Here is a 24,724-nt window from a genome sequence, read left to right as displayed (position 1 = left end):
AGCAGAAGATAGAGAGAAAATGAAAGTCATTCCCTATGCCCTAGCCATAGGTTCTATCATGTATGCAATCTTGTGTACCAGACCTGATGTGTGCCTTGCTATAAGTTTAGCAGGGAGGTACCAAAGTAATCCTGGAGTGGATCACTAGACAACGGTCAAGAACATCCTGAAATACCTGAAAAGGACTAAGGATATGTTTCTTGTTTATGGAGGTGACAAAGAGCTCGTCGTAAATGGTTACGTTGATGCAAGCTTTGACACTGATCCAGATGACTCTAAGTCGGAAACCGCATACGTATTTATATTGAATGGTAGAGTTGTCAGTAGGTGCAGTTCCAAGCAGAGCGTCGTGGCGGGGTCTACGTGTGAAGCGAAGTACATAGCTTCTTTGGATGCAGCAAATGAAGGAGTCTGGATGAAGGAGTTCATATCCGATCTAGGTGTAATACCTAGTGCATCGGGTCCAATGAAAATATTTTGTGACAATACTGGAGCAATTGCCTTGGCGAAGGAATCCATATTTCACAAGAGAACCAAACACATCAAGAGACGCTTCAATTCCATCCGCGATCAAGTCAAGGAGGGAGACATAGAGATTTGCAAGGTACATACGGATCTGAATGTTGGAGAGCCATTGACTAAGCCTCTCCCACGAGCAAAACATGATCAGCACCAAGACTCCATGGGTGTTAGAATCATTACTATGTAATCTAGATTATTGACTCTAGTGCAAGTGGGAGACTGAAGGAAATACTATAGGCAATAAGAAAGTTGTTATTTATATTTCCTTATATCATGATAAATGTTTATTATTCATGCTAGAATTGTATTAACCTAAAACTTAGTACATGTGTGAATACATAAACAAACAGAGTGTCCCTAGTATGCCTCTACTTGACTAGCTCGTTAATCAAAGATGGTTAAGTTTCCTAGACATAGACATGTGTTGTCATTTGATGAACGGGGTCACATCATTAGAGAATGGTGTGATGGACAAACCATCCGTTAGCTTAGCATAATGATCATTTAGTTTTGTTGATATTGCTTTCTTCATAACTTATACATGTTCCTATGACTCTGAGATTATGCAACTCCCGAATACCGGAGGAACACCTTGTGTGCTATCAAACATCACAACGTAACTGGGTGATTATAAAGATGCTCTACAGGTGTCTCCGATGGTGTTTGTTGAGTTGGCATAGATCGAGATTAGGATTTGTCACTCCGTGTATCGGAGAGGTATCTCTGGGCCCTCTCGGTAATGCACATCACTATGAGCCTTGCAAGAAATGTGACTAATGAGTTAGTTAGGGATGATGCATTACGAAATGAATAAAGAGACTTGATGGTAACGAGATTGAACTAGGTATGAAGATACCGACGATCGAATCTCGGGCAAGTAACATACCGATGACAAAGGGAACAACGTATGTTGTTATGCGGTTTGACCGATAAAGATCTTCGTAGAATATGTAGGAACCAATATGAGCATCTAGGTTCCGCTATTGGTTATTGACCGGAGATGTGTCTCGGTCATGTCTACATAGATCTTGAACCCGTAGGGTCCGCACGCTTAATGTTCGATGACGATTTGTATTATGAGTTATGTGATTTGATGAACCGAAGTTTGTTCGGAGTCCCGGATGAGATCACGGACATGACGAGGAGTCTCGAAATGGTCGAGAGGTAAATATTCATATATTGTAAGGTTACATTCGGACACCGGAATGGTTCGGGATGTTTCGGATGAGTTTCGGAGTATCGGGGTTACTGGAACCCGCCCCCCGGGAAGTTATTGGGCCTTAATGGGCTTTAGTGGAAAGGAGAGGAGGGCCACAAGGGAGGCCGTGCCCCCCCATGGCTGGTCTGAATTGGACTAGGAGGGCCCCCCTCTTTCCTTCTCCCCTCTTCCTCCTTCCCTCCTTCTCCTAGTTGGAATAGGAAAGGGGGGACGAATCCTACTTGGACCGGAGTCCAAGTAGGACTCCCCCCTATGGCGCGCCCCCCTTGGGCTGGCCTCCTCTCCCCCTCCTTTATATACGTGGGAGGGGGTCACCCCAAAGGCACACCAAGTCTTCTCTTAGCCATGTGCGGTGCCCCCCTCCACAGTTACACACCTTGGTCATATCGTCGTAGTGCTTAGGCGAAGCCCTGCGCCGGTAACTTCATCATCACCGTTGCCACACCATCGTGCTGACGGAACTCTCCCTCAGCCTCAACTGGATCAAGAGCTCGAGGGACGTCATCATGCTGAACATGTGCTGAACACGGAGGTGCCGTACGTTCGGTACTTGGATTGGTTGGATCGCGAAGACGTTCGACTTCATCAACCGCGTTACTAAACGCTTTCGCTTTCGGTCTACGAGGGTACGTGGACACACTCTCCTTTCTCGTTGTTATGCATCTCCTAGATAGATCTTGCGTGATCGTAGGTAATTTTTTTGAAATACTACGTTCCCCAACAAAAACTTTAGGAGAATGGCATTGTTATGTATGTGAAGATCTAAAACCCCAAGGCCTCCATGGTCCTTTGGTCTGCTGACTTTATCCCAAGAAATAAGCACAGTACCCCTGTCCATTGTGCCATACTTTCTCCAAACACAGTTCATAAGGTAGGAATTGATTTTTTTGATGACTGTTTTGTTGGAAATATGTCCTAGAGGCAATAATAAATGGTTATTATTATATTTCTTTGTTCATGGTAATTGTCTATTATTCATGCTATAATTGTATTGTCCGGAAATCGTAATACATGTGTGAATACATAGACCACAACCTGTCCCTAGTAAGCCTCTAGTTGACTAGCTCGTTGATCAACAGATAGTCATGGTTTCCTGACTATGGACATTGGATGTCATTGATAACGGGATCACATCATTAGGAGAATGATGTGATGGACAAGACCCAATCCTAAGCATAGCATAAAAGATAGTGTAGTTTCGTTTGCTAGAGCTTTTCCAATGTCAAGTATCTTTTCCTTAGACCATGAGATCGTGCAACTCCCGGATACCGTAGGAGTGCTTTGGGTGTGCCAAACGTCACAACGTAACTGGGTGACTATAAAGGTGCACTACGGGTATCTCCGAAAGTGTCTGTTGGGTTGGCACGGATCGAGACTGGGATTTGTCACTCCGTGTGACGGAGAGGTATCTCTGGGCCCACTCGGTAATGCATCATCATAATGAGCTCAATGTGACTAAGGCGTTAGTCACGGGATCATGCATTGCAGTACGAGTAAAGAGACTTGTCGGTAACGAGATTGAACAAGGTATTGGGATACCGACGATCGAATCTCGGGCAAGTAACATACCGATTGACAAAGGGAATTGCATACGGATTGATTGAATCCTCTACACCGTGGTTCATCTGATGAGATCATCGTGGAGCATGTGGGAGCCAACATGGGTATCCAGATCCCGCTGTTGGTTATTGACCGGAGAGGCGTCTCGGTCATGTCTGCATGTCTCCCGAACCCGTAGGGTCTACACACTTAAGGTCCGGTGACGCTAGGGTTGTAGAGATATATGTATGCGGAAACCCGAAAGTTGTTCGGAGTCCCGGATGAGATCCCGGACGTCACGAGAGGTTCCGGAATGGTCCGGAGGTGAAGAATTATATATAGGAAGTCAAGTTTCGGCCACCGGGAAAGTTTCGGGGGTTATCGGTATTGTACCGGGACCACCGGAAGGGTCCCGGGGGTCCACCGGGTGGGTCCACCTATCCCGGAGGGCCCCGTGGGCTGAAAGTGGAAGGGAACCAGCCCTTAGTGGGCTGGGGCGCCCCCCTTGGGCCTCCCCCCATGCGCCTAGGGTTGGGAACCCTAAGGAGGGGAGCTTCCCCCTTGCCTTGGGGGGCAAGGCACCCCTTCCCCCCCACTTGGCCGCCGCCCCCCTTGGAGATATGATCTCCCAAGGGCTGGCGCCCCCCCAGGGGTCCTATAAATAGTGGGGGGGGGGGAGGGAGGGCAGCAACACTACAGCCTTGGGCGCCTCCCTCCTCCCCTGCAACACCTCTCTCTCTCTCGCAGAAGCTCGGCGAAGCCCTGCCGGAGAACCGCTACATCCACCACCACGCCGTCGTGCTGTTGGATCTCCATCAACCTCTCCTTCCCCCTTGCTGGATCAAGAAGGAGGAGACGTCGCTGCACCGTACGTGTGTTGAACGCGGAGGTGCCGTCCGTTCGGCACTCGGTCATCGGTGATTTGGATCACGGCGAGTACGACTCCGTCATCCACGTTCATTGGAACGCTTCCGCTCGCGATCTACAAGGGTATGTAGATGCACTCCTTTCCCCTCGTTGCTAGTAGACTCCATAGATGCATCTTGGTCAGCGTAGGAAAATTTTAAAATTATGCTACGATTCCCAACAGTGGCATCATGAGCCAGGTCTATGCGTAGTTACTATGCATGAGTAGAACACAAAGCAGTTGTGGGCGTTGAGTTTGCCAATTCTTCTTGCCGCTACTAGTCTTTTCTTGTTTCGGCGGCATTGTAGGATGAAGCGGCCCGGACCGACCTTACACATACTCTTACGTGAGACAGGTTCCACCGACTGACATGCACAAGTTGCATAAGGTGGCTAGCGGGTGTCTGTCTCTCCTACTTTAGTCGGAACGGATTCGATGAAAAGGGTCCTTATGAAGGGTAAATAGAAATTGGCAAATCACGTTGTGGTCATACGTAGGTAAGAAACGTTCTTGCTAGAAACCTACAAACCACGTAAAAACTTGCAACAACAATTAGAGGACGTCTAACTTGTTTTTGCAGCAAGTGCTATGTGATGTGATATGGCCAGAAGATGTGATGAATGATATATGTGATGTATGAGATTGATCATATTCTTGTAATAGGAATCACGACTTGCATGTCGATGAGTATGACAACCGGCAGGAGCCATAGGAGTTGTCTTTATTATTTTGCATGACCTGCGTGTCATTGAATAACGCCATGTAAATTACTTTACTTTGTTGCTAAACGCATTAGCCATAGAAGTAGAAGTAATCGTTGGCGTGACGACTTCATGAAGACACAATGATGGAGATCATGATGATGGAGATCATGGTGTCATGCCGGTGATGAAGATGATCATGGTGCCCCGAAGATGGAGATCAAAGGAGCATGATGATATTGGCCATATCATGTCACTATTTGATTGCATGTCATGTTTATCATGTTTTTGTATCTTATTTGCTTAGAATGACGGTAGTAAGTAAGATGATCCCTTATAATAATTTCAAGAAAGTGTTCACCCTAACTGTGCACCGTTGCGAAGGTTCGTTGTTTCGAAGCACCACGTGATGATCGGGTGTGATACATTCTAACGTTCGAATACAACGGGTGTTGACGAGCCTAGCATGTACAGACATGGCCTCGGAACACACGCAATACACTTAGGTTGACTTGACGAGCCTAGCATGTACAGACATGGCCTCGGAACACGGAGGACCGAAAGGTCGAGCATGAGTCGTATAGAAGATACGATCAACATGGAGATGTTCACCGATCTTGACTAGTCCGTCTCACGTGATGATCGGACACGGCCTAGTTAAACTCGGATCATGTTTCACTTAGATGACTAGAGGGATGTCTATCTGAGTGGGAGTTCATAATCAGATGAACTTCATTATCATGAACATAGTAAAAAAAAGGTATTTGCAAATTATGTTATAGCTTGCGCTTTAGTTCTACTGGTTAAGATATGTTCCTAGAGAAAATTTAGTTGAAAGTTGGTAGTAGCGATTATGCGGACTGGGTCCGTAAACTGAGGATTGTCCTCATTGCTGCACAGAAGGCTTATGTCCTTAATGCACCGCTCGGTGTGCTGAACCTCAGCGTCGTCTGTAGATGTTACGAAACATCTGACATACACGTTTTGATGACTACGTGATAGTTCAGTGCGGTTTAGAATTGAGGCACCAAAGACGTTTTTGAAACGTCGCAGAACATGTGAGATGTTCCGAAGACTGAAATTGGGATTTCAGACCAGTGCCCACGTCAAGAGGTAGGAGACCTCTGACAAGTTTCTTAAGCCTGCAAACTAAGGGAGGAAAGCTCAATCGTTGAGCGTGTGCTCAGATTGTCTGAGTGCCACAATTGCTTGAATCAAGTGGGAGTTAATCTCCCAGATGAGATAGTGATAGTTCTCCATAGTCACTGCCACCAAGCTAGTAGAGCTTCGTGATGAACTATAACATATCAAGGATAGTTATGATGATCCTTGAGCTATTCGCGATGTTTGACACCGCGAGAGTAGAAATCAAGAAGGAGCATCAATTGTTGATGGTTAGTAAAACCACTAGTTTAAGAAGGGCAAGGGCAAAAAGGGATACTTCATGAAACAGCAAGTCGTTTGCTGCTCTAGTGAAGAATCCCAAGGTTGAACCCAAACCCGAGACTAAGTGCTTCTGTAATGAGAGGAATGGACACTGAAGCAGTACTACCCTAGATACTTGGTAGATGAGAAGGCAGGCAAGGTCGACATTAGTATATTGGATATACGTTATATGAATGTGTACTTTACTAGTACTCCTAGCAGCACCAGGGTATTAGATACCGGTTCGGTTGCTAAGTGTTAGTAACTCGAAATAAAAGCTGCGGAATAAATGGAGACTAGCTAAAGGTGAGATGACGATATGTGTTGGAAGTGTTTCCAAGGTTGATGTGATCAAGCATCGCATGCTCCCTCTACCATCGAGATTTGGTGTTTGCGTTGAACATGATTGGATTATGTTTACCGCAAAACGGTTATTCATTTAAGGAGAATAATGGTTACTCTGTTTAATTGAATAATACCTTCAATGGTCTTGCACCTGAAATGAATCTCGATCGCCATGATACACATGTTCGTGCCAAAAGATATAAGATAGTAATGATAGTACCACATACTTGTGGCACTGCCACTTGAGTCATATTGATATGAAACGCATGAAGAAGCTCCATATAGATGGATCTTTGGACTCACTCGTTTTGAAAAGATTGAGACATGCGAACCATGTCTATTGGTATATATGCATGAAGAAACTCCATGCAGATGGATCGTTTGGACTCACTTGATTATGAATCACTTGAGACATGCAAATCATACCACATGGGCAAGATGACTGAAAGTCCTCGTTTTCAGTAAGATGGAACAAGAGAGCAACTTATTGGAAGTAATACATTTTGATGTACGCAGTCCAATGAGTGATGAGGCATGCAGTGGATATCGTTATGTTCTTACTTCACAGATGATCTGAGTAGATGCTGAGTGTATTTACTTGATGAAACACTAATCTGAATTATTGAAAGGTTCAAGTAATTTCAGAGTGAAGTTGAAGATCGTCGTGACAAGAGGATAAAATGTCTGTGATATGATCATAGAGATGAGTATCTGAGATACGAGTTTGGCACACAATTGAGACATTGTGGAAAGTGTTTCACAATTAATACCGCCTGGAACACCATAGTGTGATGGTGTGTCCGAACATCATAACTGCACCCTATTGGATATGGTGCATACCATGATGTTTCTTATCGAATTACCACTATCGTTTATGGGTTAGGCATTAGAGACAACCACATTCACTTTAAAAGGGGCACCACGCAATTCCGTTGAGACGACACCGTTTAGAGAAACCTAAGTTGTCGTTTCTTAAAAGTTTGGGGCTGCGATGCTTATGTGAAAAAAGTTTCAGGCTGATAAGCTCGAACCCAAAGCGGATAAATGCATCTTCATAGAATACCCAAAAATAGTTGGGTATACCTCCTATTTCAGATCTGGAAGCAAAAGTAATTGCTTCTAGAAACGAGTCCTTTCTCGAGGAAAAGTTTCTCTCGAAAGAATTGAGTGGGAGGATGGTGGAGACTTGATAAGGTTATTGAACCGTCGCTTCAACTAGTGTGTAGCAGGGCACAGGAAGTTGTTCCTGTGGCACCTACACCAATTTAAGTGGAAGCTTATGATAGTGATCATGAAACTTCGGATCAAGTCACTACCAAACCTCGTAGGACGACGAGGATGCGCACTACTTCAGAGTAATGCGTGATCCTGTCTTGGAAGTCATGTTGCTAGACAACAATGAACCTACGAGCTATGGAGAAGCGATGGTGGGCCCATATTCCGACGAATGGCTCGAGGCCATGAAATCCGAGATAGAATCCATGTATCAGAACAAAGCATGGACTTTGGTGAACTTGCCCGATGATCGGCAAGCCATTGAGATAAATGGATCTTTAAGAAGAAGACGGACATGGACGGTAATGTTACCGTCTATGAAGCTCGGCTTGTGGCAAAGAGTATTTTCACAAGTTCAAGGAGTTGACTACGATGAGTTTTTCTCATCCGTAGCGATGCTTAGGTCCGTCGGAATCATGTTAGCATTAGCTACATTTATGAAATCTGGCAGATGGATGTCAAAACAAGTTTCCTTACCAGTTTTCGTAAGGAAAGGTTGTATGTGATACAATCAGAAAGGTTTTGTCGATCCTAAGGATGCTAAAAGGTATGCTAGCTCCAGCGATCCTTCCATGGATTAGAGCAAGCATCTCGGAGTCAGAATATACGCTTTGATGGGGTGATCAAAGTTTTTGGGTTTATACAAAGTTTGTTAGAAACTTGTATTTACAATAAAGTGAGTGGGAGCGCTACAACATTTCTGATAAGTATATGTGAATGACATATTGTTGATCCGAAATGATGTAAAATTTCTGGAAAGCATAAAGGGTTGTTTGAAAGGAGTTTTTGAAAGGAAGACCTGGATAAAGCTGCTTACATATTGGGCATCAAGATCCATAGAGATAGATCAAGACGCCCGATGATACTTTCAAAAGACAGCACACCTTGACATGATTTTGAAAGAGTTCAAAAATAGATCAGCCAAGAAGGAGTTCTTGGCTGTGTTACAAGGTGTGAGTATTGAGTGAGACTCAAGACCTGACCACAGCGGAAGATAGAGAAAGGACGAAGGTTGTCCCCTATGCTTTAGACATAGGCTCTATAGTATGCTATGCTGTGTACCGCACATGTAGTGTGCCTTGCCATGAGTTGGTCAAGAGGGTACAATGGTGATCCGGGAAAGGATCTCATGACAGCGGTCGAACTGATCCTTAGTACCTAGTGGATTAAGGAATTTTCTCGATTATGGAGGTGGAAAGGAGTTCGTCGTAAAGGGTTACGTCGATGCGAACTTTGACACTAATCCGGATGACTCTAAGTAGTAAACCGGATTCGTATAGTAGAGCAATTATTTGAAATGGCTCCAAATAGCGCGTGGTAGCATCCACAAGATGACATAGATATTCGTAAAGCACACGGTTCTGAAAGGTTCAGACCCGTTGACTAATAACCTCTCTCACAAGCATAACATGACCAAACCAGAACACATTGAGTGATAATCACATAGTGATGTGAACTAGATTGTTGACTCTAGTAAACTCTTTAGATGTTGGTCACATGGTGATGTGACCAGTGAGTGTTAATCACATGGTGATGTGAACTAGATTATTGACTCTAGTGCAAGTGGGAGACTGTTGGAAATATGCCCTAGAGGCAATAATAAATGGTTATTATTATATTTCTTTGTTCATGGTAATTGTCTATTATTCATGCTATAATTGTATTGTCCGGAAATCGTAATACATGTGTGAAAACATAGACCACAACCTGTCCCTAGTAAGCCTCTAGTTGACTAGCTCGTTGATCAACCGATAGTCATGGTTTCCTAACTATGGACATTGGATGTCATTGATAACGGGATCACATCATTAGGAGAATGATGTGATGGACAAGACCCAATCCTAAGCATAGCATAAAAGATCGTGTAGTTTCGTTTGCTAGAGCTTTTCCAATGTCAAGTATCTTTTCCTTAGACCATGAGATCGTGCAACTCCCGGATACCGTAGGAGTGCTTTGGGTGTGCCAAACGTCACAACGTAACTGGGTGACTATAAAGGTGCACTACGGGTATCTCCGAAAGTGTCTGTTGGGTTGGCACGGATCGAGACTGGGATTTGTCTCCGTGTGACGGAGAGGTATCTCTGGGCCCACTCGGTAATGCATCATCATAATGAGCTCAATGTGACTAAGGCGTTAGTCACGGGATCATGCATTGCGGTACGAGTAAAGAGACTTGCCGGTAACGAGATGGAACAAGGTATTGGGATACCGACGATCGAATCTCGGGCAAGTAACATACCGATTGACAAAGGGAATTGCATACAGATTGATTGAATCCTCGACACCGTGGTTCATCTGATGAGATCATCGTGGAGCATGTGGGAGCCAACATGGGTATCCAGATCCCGCTGTTGGTTATTGACCGGAGAGGCGTCTCGGTCATGTCTGCATGTCTCCCGAACCCGTAGGGTCTACACACTTAAGGTCCGGTGACGCTAGGGTTGTAGAGATATATGTATGCGGAAACCCGAAAGTTGTTCGGAGTCCCGGATGAGATCCCGGACGTCACGAGAGGTTCCGGAATGGTCCGGAGGTGAAGAATTATATATAGGAAGTCAAGTTTCGGCCACCGGGAAAGTTTCGGGGGTTACCGGTATTGTACCGGGACCACCGGAAGGGTCCCGGGGGTCCACCGGGTGGGGCCACCTATCCCGGAGGGCCCCGTGGGCTGAAAGTGGAAGGGAACCAGCCCTTAGTGGGATGGGGCGCCCCCCTTGGGCCTCCCCCCATGCGTCTAGGGTTGGGAACCCTAAGGGGGGGGAGCTTCCCCCTTGCCTTGGGGGGCAAGGCACCCCTTCCCCCCCACTTGGCCGCCGCCCCCCTTGGAGATCTGATCTCCCAAGGGCTGGCGCCCCCCAGGGGTCCTATAAATAGTGGGGGGAGGGAGGGCAGCAACACTACAGCCTTGGGCGCCTCCCTCCTCCCCTGCAACACCTCTCTCTCTCTCGCAGAAGCTCGGCGAAGCCCTGCCGGGGAACCGCTACATCCACCACCACGCCGTCGTGCTGTTGGATCTCCATCAACCTCTCCTTCCCCCTTGCTGGATCAAGAAGGAGGAGACGTCGCTGCACCGTACGTGTGTTGAACGCGGAGGTGCCATCCGTTCGGCACTCGGTCATCGGTGATTTGGATCACGGCGAGTACGACTCCGTCATCCACGTTCATTGGAACGCTTCCGCTCGCGATCTACAAGGGTATGTAGATGCACTCCTTTCCCCTCGTCGCTAGTAGACTCCATAGATGCATCTTGGTCAGCGTAGAAATTTTTTAAAATTATGCTATGATTCCCAACATGTTTTGGGTATCATCGGAGTGCTCATGAAGAAAGTAGGCATACTTGTGAAAATGGATTTAATAAGGGTCAATTTATCTCCAGATGATAGCATTGTAGAGCATCTCAGCAATCTATTCTCAATTCTGTTCAACAATGAAATGAAGTCTTCCACTCTAGGCTTTGTGAGACACAGTTGCAGTCCCAGATAGGTGTGGGGCATTGTACCAATCCTGCAGCCTAAAAGGTTGGATAGTGCATTCATTTTATCAGCTGGTGTGTTGATTGAGATCATTGTAGACTTAGCATAATTTACCCTAAGTCCAGTGTATTGAGCATAGTGTAAGAGGATATTTCTTTATGTGTTATATTTGTCTGTGATCAGCTTTAGCCACTAGAATGGTATCATCTGCATATTGTATAATTGGGTATTCTGGACAAGAAGTATGAATGAGTGGGGTTTCAATCATGGCAGCTTAGCATGCTTCATTGAAAATTGACTGTAGCAGATCAACAACAATCACAAAAATCAGAGGGGAGAGTGGGTCTCCTTGCCTCAAACCATTTTTGCAAAGTAATTGTTTACCAGGAACTCTATTGAGCAGAACAGATGAGAAGCCTGTGCCATAAATCATTTTAATCCAGTGAATCAATTTCTCACCAAAACCTTTTGCTTGAAGAATCTCAATAATTGTGTTATGGTTCAACATGTCAAATGCTTTCTCAAAGTCCAACTTGAGGACTATGATTTCCTTCCTGCTTTGTTGGCATTGGTGGATATATTCATATGACCATGCCAGGCAATCTTGAATGCATCTGTGATTAAGGAAACCATATTGATTTTTGTGAACCATGTTGAGAATGTACTTCTGAAGTCTGTTGGCCAGCAGTTTGGTTATGATTTTGAGGGTACAATTCAGTAATGAGATATGTCTGAAATCTGCTGGTGTAGATGCATGATCCTTCTTTGGGATGAGGGTAATGAAGGAGTAGTTGATACTCTGGATGTTAACTTGACCTGAGTGGAAGTCTTCAATAAGCTTATAAAAATCTGGAGCAATGATATGCCAGCAACTTTTCTGAAATGCTGCATTGAAACCATCTGGTCCAGGAGATTTATCTGCATGCATATGCTTGATGACATAATCAATCTCTTCCTTAGTAAATGTTGCTTCTAGTTCAGAGAGATCATCATGAGGTTGGAGCAGTTGATGCAATTGAAGAGGATTTGAGGTTGGTACACTTGTCCCCATTCTTGCTTTGAATGCCCTGTATAAGATTGCATCTTTAGGCTGATGATCATGATGTTCATGCCCTTGCTCATCTTTCAACATTGCAATACATATGTTTCTGAATTTAATAGTTGTTTTGGCCTGAAAGTACTTGGTATTAGCTTCACCCACTTTCATTTATCTGATTGTAGCTCTCTATTTCCAATATTATCTTTGGTGGTCCAGAATTATTTCCAGATGCATCTTGAGGATGTCCCTGCCATTGCCTTCTTCTGTTGATAATGGTCTGAATTCCTCTATAGTGTCAAAACATAAGATCATGAAATTGGTGTTTTCAATAATCTTCTTCAAGTCAGAAAGCCCTTTTGCCCACACTTTTAAACCTTTCCTTAGTCTCTTGAATTTGGTAGCAATCACCTTGGCACTGTCTTTTTCTACCACTTATTGGGACCAAATGGAACTAACCACATCTTTGAATTGTGGGTGCTCTAACCAGAAATTTTCAAATCTGAAAATGCTGGTTTTGGGTATAGAGGAGCCTATCTGGATTTTGATTGGCACATGATCAGATGTGGTTTTAGCAAGAGGATATGCAAAAGTAGCAGGATATTTAAGAGTCCAAGATTCTGATGTGAAACACAAATCAAGCTTCTCTAGTAAAGGTGCATCTTGCATATTACTCCAGGTGAATCTTCTGCCTTTGAGTGGAATCTCGATCAGGGCCTGTTTGTTAATGGCTTCATTGAAGGGAAGCATATCATTAATGTTACCTCCTTCTCTGCTTCTATTGTGGGGTATCTTATGTAGTTAAAGTCACCCACAACTAGCCAATTAACATCATCTTGCATTTGAACATTTTGAAACCAATTGAGGAAGATGATTCTTTCATTTTTTTGACAAGGTCCATACACATTTGTTAGGATCCATTTATCACCATTGTGTGTGGAGGTGAACTGAATAGATAGGGAGAAATCATTAACATGGTGTATCTGGCCAGAGAACAAATGCTCATTCCAAGCAATTAAAAGGCCACCTGCTGCTCCAACAGAAGGGAGGAAAGCAAACTTGGACATTCTTTTCGGGCAGAAGTTTTTGATGAATGTGCTGTCAAAACTCTCCTTTTTAGTTTCTTGAAGGCAGAGGATAGAACATTGTGATTCTTCTATCTTATTAGCAATGGCAGACCATTTATTGGGATCATTGATACCTCTAATGTTCTAGTTGAGCACATTCCAGTTCTGATTCATGATGTGAAGTGATACTGAGAATAACTGAGATTATATAACTGCATAACAAAGAGATGGTATAACAGAACCCTGAGCTGTTAATGCAGCAACTTGATACGTCTCCAACGTATCTATAATTTTTGATTTTTCCATACTATTATATTATCTATTTTGGATGTTTAATGGGCTTTAATATGCTCTTTTATATTATTTTTGGGACTAACCAATTAACCGGAGGCCCAGTGCCAATTTCAGTTTTTTTTGCCTATTTTAGAGTTTCGTAGAAATGGAATACCAAACGGAGTCCAAACGGAATGAAACCTTCGCGATGATCTTTCTTGGACCGAAAGCAATCCAGAAGACTTGGAGTCGAAGTCTGGAACGCCACGAGGAAGCCACGAGGCAGGAGGGCGCGCCCAGGGGGGTAGTCGTGCCCCCACCCTCGTGGGCCCCTCATAGCTCCACCGACGTACTTCTTTCGCCTATATATACTCTTATACCCTAGATTGATCAGAGAGAGCCACGAAACCACTTTTCCATCGCTGCAACCTTCTGTACTCGTGGAATCCCATCTTGCGGCCTTTTCCGGCGATCTGCCGGAGGGGGAACCAATCACGGAGGGCTTCTACATCAACACCATTGCCTCTCTGATGAAGCGTGAGTAGTTTACCACAAACCTTTGGGTCCATAGTTATTAGCTAGATGGCTTCTTCTCTCTCTTTGATTCTCAATACAAAGTTCTCCTCGATGTTCTTGGAGATCTATTCGATGTAATACTCTTTTGCGGTGTGTTTGCCGAGATCCGATGAATTGTGGATTTATGAACAAGTGTATCTATGAATATTATTTGGTTCTTCTCCGAATTCTTATATGCATGATTTGATATCTTTGCAAGTCTCTTCGAATTATCAGTTTAGTTTGGCCTACTAGATTGATCTTTCTTGCAATTGGGAGAAGTGCTTAGCTTTGGGTTCAATCTTGCGGGGTCCTTTCCCAGTGATAGTAGGGGCAGCAAGGCACATATTGTATTGTTGCCATCGAGGATAAAAAGATGGATTTTATATCATATTGCTTGAGTTTATCCCTCTACATCATGTCATCTTGCTTAATGCGTTACTCTGTTCTTATGAACTTAATACTCTAGATGCATGCTGGATAGCGGTCGATGTGTGGAATAATAGTAGTAGATATAGAATCATTTCGGTCTACTTGACATGGACGTGATGCCTATATTCATGATCATTGCCTCAGATATCTTCATAACTATGCGCTTTTCTATCAATTGCTTGGCAGTAATTTGTTCACCCCAGGTCTCTTTCTTATTATATTGCATCTCTTTTATTTACATCGCATCTCGTTTACTATTTTGCAATCTTTACTTTCCAATCTATACAACAAAAATACCAAAAATATTTACTTTACTATCTTTATTAGATCTCACTTTTGCGAGTGACCGTGAAGGGATTGACAACCCCTTTATCACGTTGGTTGCAAGGTTCTTGATTGTTTGTGCAGGTACTAGGTGACTTGTGCATCGTCTCCTATTGGATTGATACCTTGGTTCTCAAAACTGAGGGAAATACTTACGCTACTTTGCTGCATCACCCTGTCGTCTTCAAGGGAAAACCAACGCATGCTCAAGAGGTAGCAAGAAGGATTTCTGGCGCCGTTCCCGGGGAGATCTACGCCAATTCAAGACATACCAACTACCCATCATAAACTCTTGTCCCTCGCATTACATTATTTGTCATTCACCCCTCGTTTTCCTCTCCCCCACTTCTAAAATGATTTTTGAAAACCTTTGCCTTTTCTTCGCCCTTCTTCCGTTCGTCTTCTTCTTTTGCCTGTCTCGCTTCTATGGCTAGCCCTTTGCCTCTTCCTTTGTCTCCCAATTTTGAAGTTCTTCACTTCAAACAAAGGCAAGGAGAAAACTTGAAAGATGCTTGGTACAGGATGATAGAATCCAATCGTAATTGCACTATAGAGGGAGATTTCAAGATTTTACTTCGTAATTTTTATGTTGGGCTAACCATGTCCCACAGACAACTCTTGGATTTTGCCGCCAAAGGGAATTTTATTGAAATTGATCCCAGTATTGCGTATGAGATTATAGAGGGAGTAGTAGGAGTACTACCCCCACAAAAATCATACTCAAGAAGGAACCCAAGTTTTTGAGAAACTATGCGAAGTAACTAAAATTTTGCAAAAATCTCTTGAACCTCTTAAAAATGTAAGCGGGAACCTTCACCGCATGAATATGTTGATCACTCTTTGCAATAAGCGATTGTATGCTCTAGATCTAGAAATCTCCGAGTATGAAGGGAAATGTAAGGAACCTCCCAGATTTGAGCATAACTCCATTAAAAAGATAAAGGCCAAAGATGGCAATACCTAGATCTATTCTTGTTTTTATGCCTAGCTAGGGGCGTTAAACAATAGCGCTTGTTGGTAGTTAACCCAATTATATTTTTGTTCTTTGCTTTTTGGTCCTGTTTAGTAATAAATAATTCATCTAGCCTCTGTTTAGATGTGGTTTTATGTTTTAATTAGTGTTTGTGCCAAGTAGAACCTTTGGGAAGACTTGGGTGAAGTCTTTGCGATCTTGCTGTAAAAACAGAAACTTTTGCACTCACGAGATTAGCTGCCATTTTTTACTGGAGAGTGATTTTAGGTTGATTCTTTTTTCATATGATTAATAGACAAATTACTCACGTCCACCAATTTATTTCAAAATTTTTGGAGTTGCAGAAGTATTCGAACAAGTCAGATTACTATAGACTGTTCTGTTTTTGACAGATTCTGTTTTTCGTGTGTTGTTTGCTTATTTTGATAAATCTATGACTAGTATCGGGGGGTACGAACCATAGAGAAGTTGGAATACAGTAGGTTTAACACCAATATAAATAAAGAATGAGTTCATTACAGTACCTTAAAGTGGTGGTTTATTTTTTTATACTAACGAAGCTCATGATATTTTCTGTTTAAGTTTTGTGTTGTGAAGTTTTCAAGTTTTTGGGTAAAGATTTGATGGATTTTGGAATAAGGAGTGGCAAGATCCTAAGCTTGGGGATTCCAAAGGCACCTCAAGGTAAAATTCAAGGATAACCAAAAGCCTAAGCTTGGGGATGCCCCAGAAGGCATCCCCTCTTTCGTCTTCGTGTATCGGTAACTTTACTTGAGGCTATATTTTCATTCACCACATGATATGTGTTTTGCTTGGAGCCTCTTGTATGATTTGAGTCTTTGATTTTTAGTTTACCACAATCATACTTTATGTACACACATTTTGGGAGAGACACGCATGAATCGGAATTTATTAGAATACTCTATGTGCTTCACTTATATCTTTTGAGCTAGACAATTTTGCTCTAGTGCTTCACTTATATCTTTTTAGAGCACGGTGGTGGTTTTATTTTATAGAAATTATTGATCTATCATGCTTCATTATATTATTTTGAGAGTCTTTTAGAACATCATGGTAATTTTCTTTGGCTATAAAACTAGTCCTAATATGATGGGCATCCAAGATGGGTATAATAAAACCTTTCATATAAAGTGCGTTGAATACTATGAGAAGTTTGATGCTTGATGATTGTTTTGAGACATGAGGATGGTGATATTAGAGTCATGATAGTAGATTAATTGTGAATTTGAGAAATACTTGTGTTGAGGTTTGCAAGTCCCGTAGCATGCACGTATGGTAACCATTGTGTGACAAATTTGAAGCATGTGGTGTTTATTTGATTGTCTTCCTTATGAGTGGCGGTCGGGAACGAGCAATGGTCTTTTCCTACCAATCTATCCGCCTAGGAGCATGCTCGTAGTGCTTGGTTTTGATGACTTGTAGATTTTTGCAATAAGTATGTGAGTTCTTTATGACTAATGGCGAGTCCATGGATTATACGCACTCTCACCCTTCCACCGTTGCTTGCCTCTCTAGTACCGCGCAACTTTCGCTGGTACCATAAACCCACAATTTACCTTCCTCAAAACAGCCACCATACCTACCTATTATGACATTTCCATAGCCATTCCGACATATATTGCCATGCAACTTTCCACCATTCCGTCTCTTATGACACGCTCCATCGTTGTCATATTGCCTTTCATGATCATGTAGTTGACATCGTGTTTGTGGCAAAGCCACCATTCATAATTTTTTTCATACATGTCACTCTTGATTCATTGCACATCACGGTACACTGCCGGAGGCACGCATATAGAGTCATATTTTGTTCTAAGTATCGAGTTGTAATCCTTGAGTTGTAAATAAATAGAAGTGTGATGATCATCATTATTAGAGCATTGTCCCGTGTGAGGTTCTAAAAAAAGAGAGGCCAAAGAAGCCAATGAAAAAAAGGGGAAGGCCAAAGAAGCCAAACAAAAAAAAGAGAGCGAAAATGAGAGAGGGGACAATGCTACTATCCTTTCCCACACTTGTGCTTCAAAGTAGCACCATGACCTTCATGATAAAGAGTCCCTTATTTTGTTACTTTCATATACTAGTGGGAATTTTCGTTATAGAACTTGGCTTGTATATTCCAATAATGGGCTTCCTCAAATTGCTCTAGGTCTTCATGAGCAAGAAAGTTGGATGCACACCCACTTAGTTTCTTTTGTTGAGCTTTCATACATTTATAGCTCTAGTGCATCCGTTGCATGGCAATTCCTACTCACTCACATTGATATCTATTGATGGGCATCTCCATAGCCCATTAATACGCCTAGTTGATGTGAGACCATCTTCCTCCTTTTTGACTTCTCCACAACCACCACTCTATTCCACCTATAGTGCTATCTCCATGGCTCACGCTCATGTATTTCGTGAAAGTTGAAAAAGTTTGAGAATACTAAAGTATGAAACAATTGTTTGGCTTGTCATCGGGGTTGTGCACGATTTGAACATTTTGTGTGACGAAGATGGAGCATAGCCAAACTATATGATTTTGTAGGGATGAACTTTCTTTGGCCATGTTATTTTGAGAAGACATGATTACTTTGTTAGTATGCTTGAAGTATTATTATTTTTATGTGAATATTAAACTTTTGTCTTGGATATTTCGGATCTGAACATTCATGCCACAATAAAGAAAATTACATTGATAATTATGTTAGGTAGCATTCCACATCAAAAATTCTGTTTTTATCATTTACCTACTCGAGGACGAGGAGGAATTAAGCTTGGGGATGCTTGATACGTCTCCAACGTATCTATAATTTTTGATTGTTCCATGCTATTATATTATCTGTTTTGGATGTTTAATAGGCTTTAATATGCTCTTTTATATTATTTTTGGGACTAACCTATTAACCGGAGGCCCAGTGCCAATTTCTGTTTTTTTGCCTATTTTAGAGTTTCGCAGAAAAGGAATACCAAACGGAGTCCAAATGGAATGAAACCTTCGCGATGATATTTCTTGGACCGAAAGCAATCCAGAAGACTTGGAGTCGAAGTCTGGAACGCCACGAGGAAGCCATGAGGCAGGCGGGCGCGTCCGCGGGGGGGGGGGGGGGGTAGGCGCCCCCACCCTCGTGGGCCCCTCATAGCTCCACTGACGTACTTTTTTCGCCTATATATACTCTTATACCCTAGATCAATCAGAGAGAGCCACGAAACCACTTTTCCACCGCTGCAACCTTCTGTACCCGTGAGATCCCATCTTGGGGCCTTTTCCGGCGATCTGCCGGAGGGGGAACCAATCACGGAGGGCTTCTACATCAACACCATTGCCTCTCCGATGAAGCGTGAGTAGTTTACCACAAACCTTCGGGTCCATAGTTATTAGCTAGATGGCCTCTTCTCTCTCTTTGATTCTCAATACAAAGTTCTCCTCGATGTTCTTGGGGATCTATTTGATGTAATACTCTTTTGCGGTGTGTTTGCCGAGATCCGATGAATTGTGGATTTATGAACAAGATTATCTATTAATATTATTTGGTTCTTCTCCGAATTCTTATATGCATGATTTGATATCTTTGCAAGTCTCTTCGAATTATCGGTTTACTTTGGCCTACTAGACTGATCTTTCTTGCAATGGGTGAGGGAGTCCTAGATTAAGGGGTCCTTGGGCGTCGGGGCTATGTGACGTGGGCCGGACTAATGGACCATGAAGATGCAAAGACAGAAGAATTCTTCCCGTGTCCGGATGGGACTCTCCTTTACATGGAAGGCAAGCTTGGCGTTCGGATGTGAAGATTCCTTCCTGTGTAAACCAACCCTGTACAACCCTAGGTCCCTCTGGTGTCTATATAAACTGGAGTGTTTCGTCCGTAGAGGCAATCATAATCATACAGGCTACACATCCAGGGTTTAGCCATTATGATCTCGAGGTAGATCAACTCTTGCAAACCCCATATTCATCCAAGATAATCAAGCAGGAAGTAGGGTATTACCTCCATCGAGAGGGCCCGAACCTGGGTAAACATCGTGTCCCTGTCTCCTGTTACCTTCGATCCTCAGACGCACAGTTCGGGACCCCCTACTCGAGATCCGCCGGTTTTGACACCGACATTGGTGCTTGCATTTAGAGTTCCACTGTGCCGTCGACAGAAGGCTCGATGGCTCCATCAATCATCTACAACAATGCTGCCCTAAGGGAGGTCTTCCTCCCCGGCCAGATCTTTGTGTTCGGCGGCTTCGCACTGCGGGCCAACTCGCTTGGCCATCTAGAGCAGATCGACAGCTACGCCCCAGGTCACCAGATTAGTTTTGGAAATCTTGATTATGTCACTGATATCCGAGGAGACTTGATCTTCCAAGGGTTCGCGACCCCAACCTCCGCTCTGGCCTTAGATCCGGAGCACGTCACCAGGTCCGAAGACGCGATGTCCGAGCCCGCCGGACTCTTTGCGGCTATTGAGCCTAGTACGGGAGAGCCGGAGGAAGTAGTGTCACCGGCAATCATCATGAAGCCGGACTCTTCCCCGAACACTGGCCCCGGACCCTCGGAGTCAGCAGCGTGTGAGCTCGGCCAAGGAGTTTCCTTCCCGCCATACTCCACGGACTCTCTTCTCCCTGGCCAAATCTCGCCTTTAAGCGAGGCTCTGGACTTAATGCGATCCCTCGTCATTACAGAGGGGGAACGTCCGAACTACGCCCAGCCCGGACTAGGGGCTGAGAGCGGGGAATTTTATGTCCCACCCACCACCCACTTCATAGCCACTGTCGAGGACCTAACCGACATGCTTGACCGTAACTCCGAAGACATCTATGGTATGGACGTCGATGCCGGAGACGAACAAAGCCAAAACCCGTCGCATACCGGACGCTGGGAGGCCACCTCCACATACGACGTATACATGGTGGATACGCCAAAATAGGATGGCGATGAAGGCAGTAAGGATCCAATCAAGGACAATAACACTGATAAACCACCAAAGCGGCGGCATCAGCGGCGCCGTTCAAAATCACACCGCGACAAAGAAAGCAATACTGACAATGGAGACGATAACACTCCGGAGAATGCCGAAGACCGAGACGCCCCCGTCGAACCAACATCCGAACAGGATGATAGAGAGGAGGGGCAGAGTAACCTTGACGAGCCAGTCGGGAACGAGGACTCGACGGATAGCAATTATATGCCACCCTCCAAAGACGAAACAAGCCTCGGCGACGAAGACTTCATCGTGCCAGAGGAACCCCTCGAGCAAGAACGCTGTAAGCAATAGCTCATCGCAACCGCGAGGAGCCTGGAAAGGAAGCATCAACGACTTCAAGCCGAACAGGATACGCTCAATGACAGATGGACTAATGTCCCGGCAGCCGAGGAATACGACCTCGCACGACTAACCAAAAGCTACCCGAAGCGCAAGTTGTTACCCCAATTCGTCGTGGAGGCGCAGGAGCCCCTAACATCAGCGCGTAACGCAGCCGATAAACTAGACCGGCCACCGCGTGGCCGAGACAGAACGGCTACTCAAGCCGAACATCAACCCATATTCCCCCACCGTAAAGGCAAGGAGACAGTAGCCCAGGATTACAACTATGACCTACGGTAAGACCTGGACACTAGGGCAGGCCTAGCCAGGTCAATCTACGGGTCAAGGGGATGTGCCCCAACACAAGAGGACGACTATCAGGCCCGGCGTGATCAACACCACCTCACTCGGGGTGAAAACCGCATAGGAATGTCCGCCGAACTCCGTCGCGATGTCGCCCATTATAGAGGCGCCGCACACCCCCTATGCTTCACCGAGGAAGTAATGGAGCACGAATTCCCAGAAGGGTTTAAATCTATGAATATCGAATCATATGATGGAACAACCGACCCCGCAGTATGGATTGAGGATTTTCTTCTCCATATCCACATGGCCCGTGGTGATGATCTCCATGCCATCAAATACCTCCCACTAAAATTAAAGGGGCCAGCCCGGAACTAGCTAAACAGCCTCCCAGAGAAGTCCATTGCCAACTGGGAAGACTTGGAAGACGCCTTTCGCGACAACTTCCAAGGTACATATGTCCGGCCTCCGGACGCCGATGACCTCAGTCACATCATCCAGCAGCCCGGAGAGTCAGCCAGAAAACTCTGGACTAGGTTCCTAATTAAAAAGAACCAAATTGTCGACTGTCCGGACGCCGAAGCCCTCGCGGCCTTTAAACATAGCGTCCGAGATGAGTGGCTTGCCCGTCACCTCGGCCAAGAAAAACCCAAGTCCATGGCAGCTCTTACCGCACTGATGACCCACTTTTGCACGGGAGAAGATAGTTGGCTTGCTCGTAGAAGCAATAGCACCAGCGATCCTGGCACCTCCGAAGCCAGGGACAGCAATGGCAAGCCACGACGCAATAAAAACAAGCGTCGAAACAATAATGCAGGAACTCAAGACACGGCGGTCAACGCCGGATTCCGTGATCCCAAATCCGGTCAACGGAAGAAGCCATTCAAGGCAAACAGAGATGGTCCATCCAGTCCAGACAAGATACTAGATCGGCCCTGTCAGATTCATGGCAGCCCTGACAAACCCGCCAACCATACCAACAGAAATTGCTAGGTTTTCAAACAAGCCGGCAAGCTCAATGCCGAACACAAAGGGAAGGGGCCGCCCAGTGACAGCAAAGACAAAGAGACTCGCCAACCGAACACTGGGGGACAGAAGCAATTTCCCCCCGAAGTCAAACAGTAAACATGCTATATGTGACGCATATCCCTACAAGGGAGCGCAAGGCGCACTACGAGATGTCTACGCCATAAAGCAGGTCGCCCCAAAATTTAACCCATGGGCGGCCTGCTCAATCACTTTTGATCGCAAGGACCACCCAACCAATATCCGTCACGGAGGTTCAGCAGCTTTGGTCCTCGATCCAGTTATCGATGGATTCCATCTCATGCGAGTCCTTATGGACGGCGGCAGTAGCCTTAATTTACTTTATCAAGACACTGTCCGCAAGATGGGCATTGACCCCTCAAGGAACAAGCCCACCACAACTACCGTCAAGGGAGTAATACCCGGCGTCGAAGCTCACTGCATGGGTTCAATCACATTAGAAGCCGTTTTCGGTTCGCCAGACAACTTTTGAAGCGAAGACTTGACCTTCAATATTGTCCCGTTCCGAAGTGGCTACCATGCACTACTCGGGCGGACCGCTTTTGCTCGTTTCAATGCGATCCCACACTACGGCTATCTAAAGCTTAAGATGCCCGGTCCACGCGGCGTCATCACGATCAACGGAAACACGGAACGCTCCCTCCATACCGAGGAGCATACCACGTCCATGGCAGCCGAAGTACAAAGCGGCCCCGTCAAGCCGCATATCTCATCGGCCATTAAGCCACCACCCTCTATTACACAGGACTGGTCAATTTTATAGCTGGATTAGCAGTTCCGCTTCTGTCGTTTGCCACATATACCCGCGAAGTTCGTATCGCGCATGCATAATTATGCACTTAAAATACCTTGGTCATCGGCAGAGGCACAATATGGACAGGCCTACAATACACTTCGCCCTCCTACAACCTTCTTCTCTTTTCTAACTATATCTTATCTTTTGCCACAGGTGAATCAAAACTGGTTCATCCTACGGACCTACAAGGACTCTTTCTGAGCCCGGTTTCGTACAAATAACCAAAGATTACTCCTTTTAAGGAATCCTTTTCGCTGAGGCAAAGGCAGCGCAGACGTGCGACAGGAGGTCCAAAAGATTTTCTATAGACCAAATACTCTATTTAAAACCTGTATAGAGCCTTTTTCCTCAGCCGCCGACCCCTGGCATGTAAAATGGCCTGGGTAGTGGTGTTATAATATGTAAGATTGCGTTTCGACGCATCAATCAGATTCCCGTGAACATAATCCGTCTTCAGCATTTGCTTCTCCTCATAGAACTGTATTTTGCTTCTTCAGTTGTCTCATGCACACACCTCGGCACAAATCGCCAGGGGCTCGATACGGCAACATATGGGTTGCCGAAAAGTCCGAACAGCTCTACATCATACTTCGGCGTCACGAGTTTGGCATTATATGCATCAGCTCCGAATCATGTCTTTGGTCAATAGTTGGGTTGCCCGGCTCCTGTGCTTACTACCTTACGTTCTGTCTTATCGGCTAGGGCAGTAAAGGGAGAACTACTGCGATTGTGTTTCCGGTTCACCTAGTTAAACACCTCAGTAGAGAAAGCCGAAAACTGACCGTCATGATGCGGTGAGAGATGGTCAACCACTCGGCGACTTATTAGAATCTTTTGCAATTTCTTCAGTACTACATGAAGGACCATTTTCTGGTCACCTATGTAACGCAACCGTATTCGGATAACCGCGTACATACCAGGGGCTACATCGTAGACCCACCGTCAAACTCCTATGGCTAAGTGAAAGTGTTAAAGCCCTATAGTCCGATTGCCTAGTTCGCCGCACTGACACCTCCGTTACGGACCAAGACGTTGGGTCAAGAGTGATCAGGTCCTATTCCGAACACCCCCGTATTATATGCGAGGGGGCTGAAGCCAACGACCGGCAAACTTTCAGATTATAAGAAATGGCCGCACAGGAGGAAATAACTTTCAGGCAAAGGTACGAATATAGCACAACCTTAATGTATCATAATATTGTTCTCACAATTCTGGTGT

The sequence above is a fragment of the Triticum aestivum genome, chromosome 5D (genome assembly GCF_018294505.1).
Source record: "Triticum aestivum cultivar Chinese Spring chromosome 5D, IWGSC CS RefSeq v2.1, whole genome shotgun sequence".
Lineage (NCBI taxonomy): Eukaryota > Viridiplantae > Streptophyta > Magnoliopsida > Poales > Poaceae > Triticum > Triticum aestivum.
Note: the sequence above shows the minus strand (reverse complement) of the source record.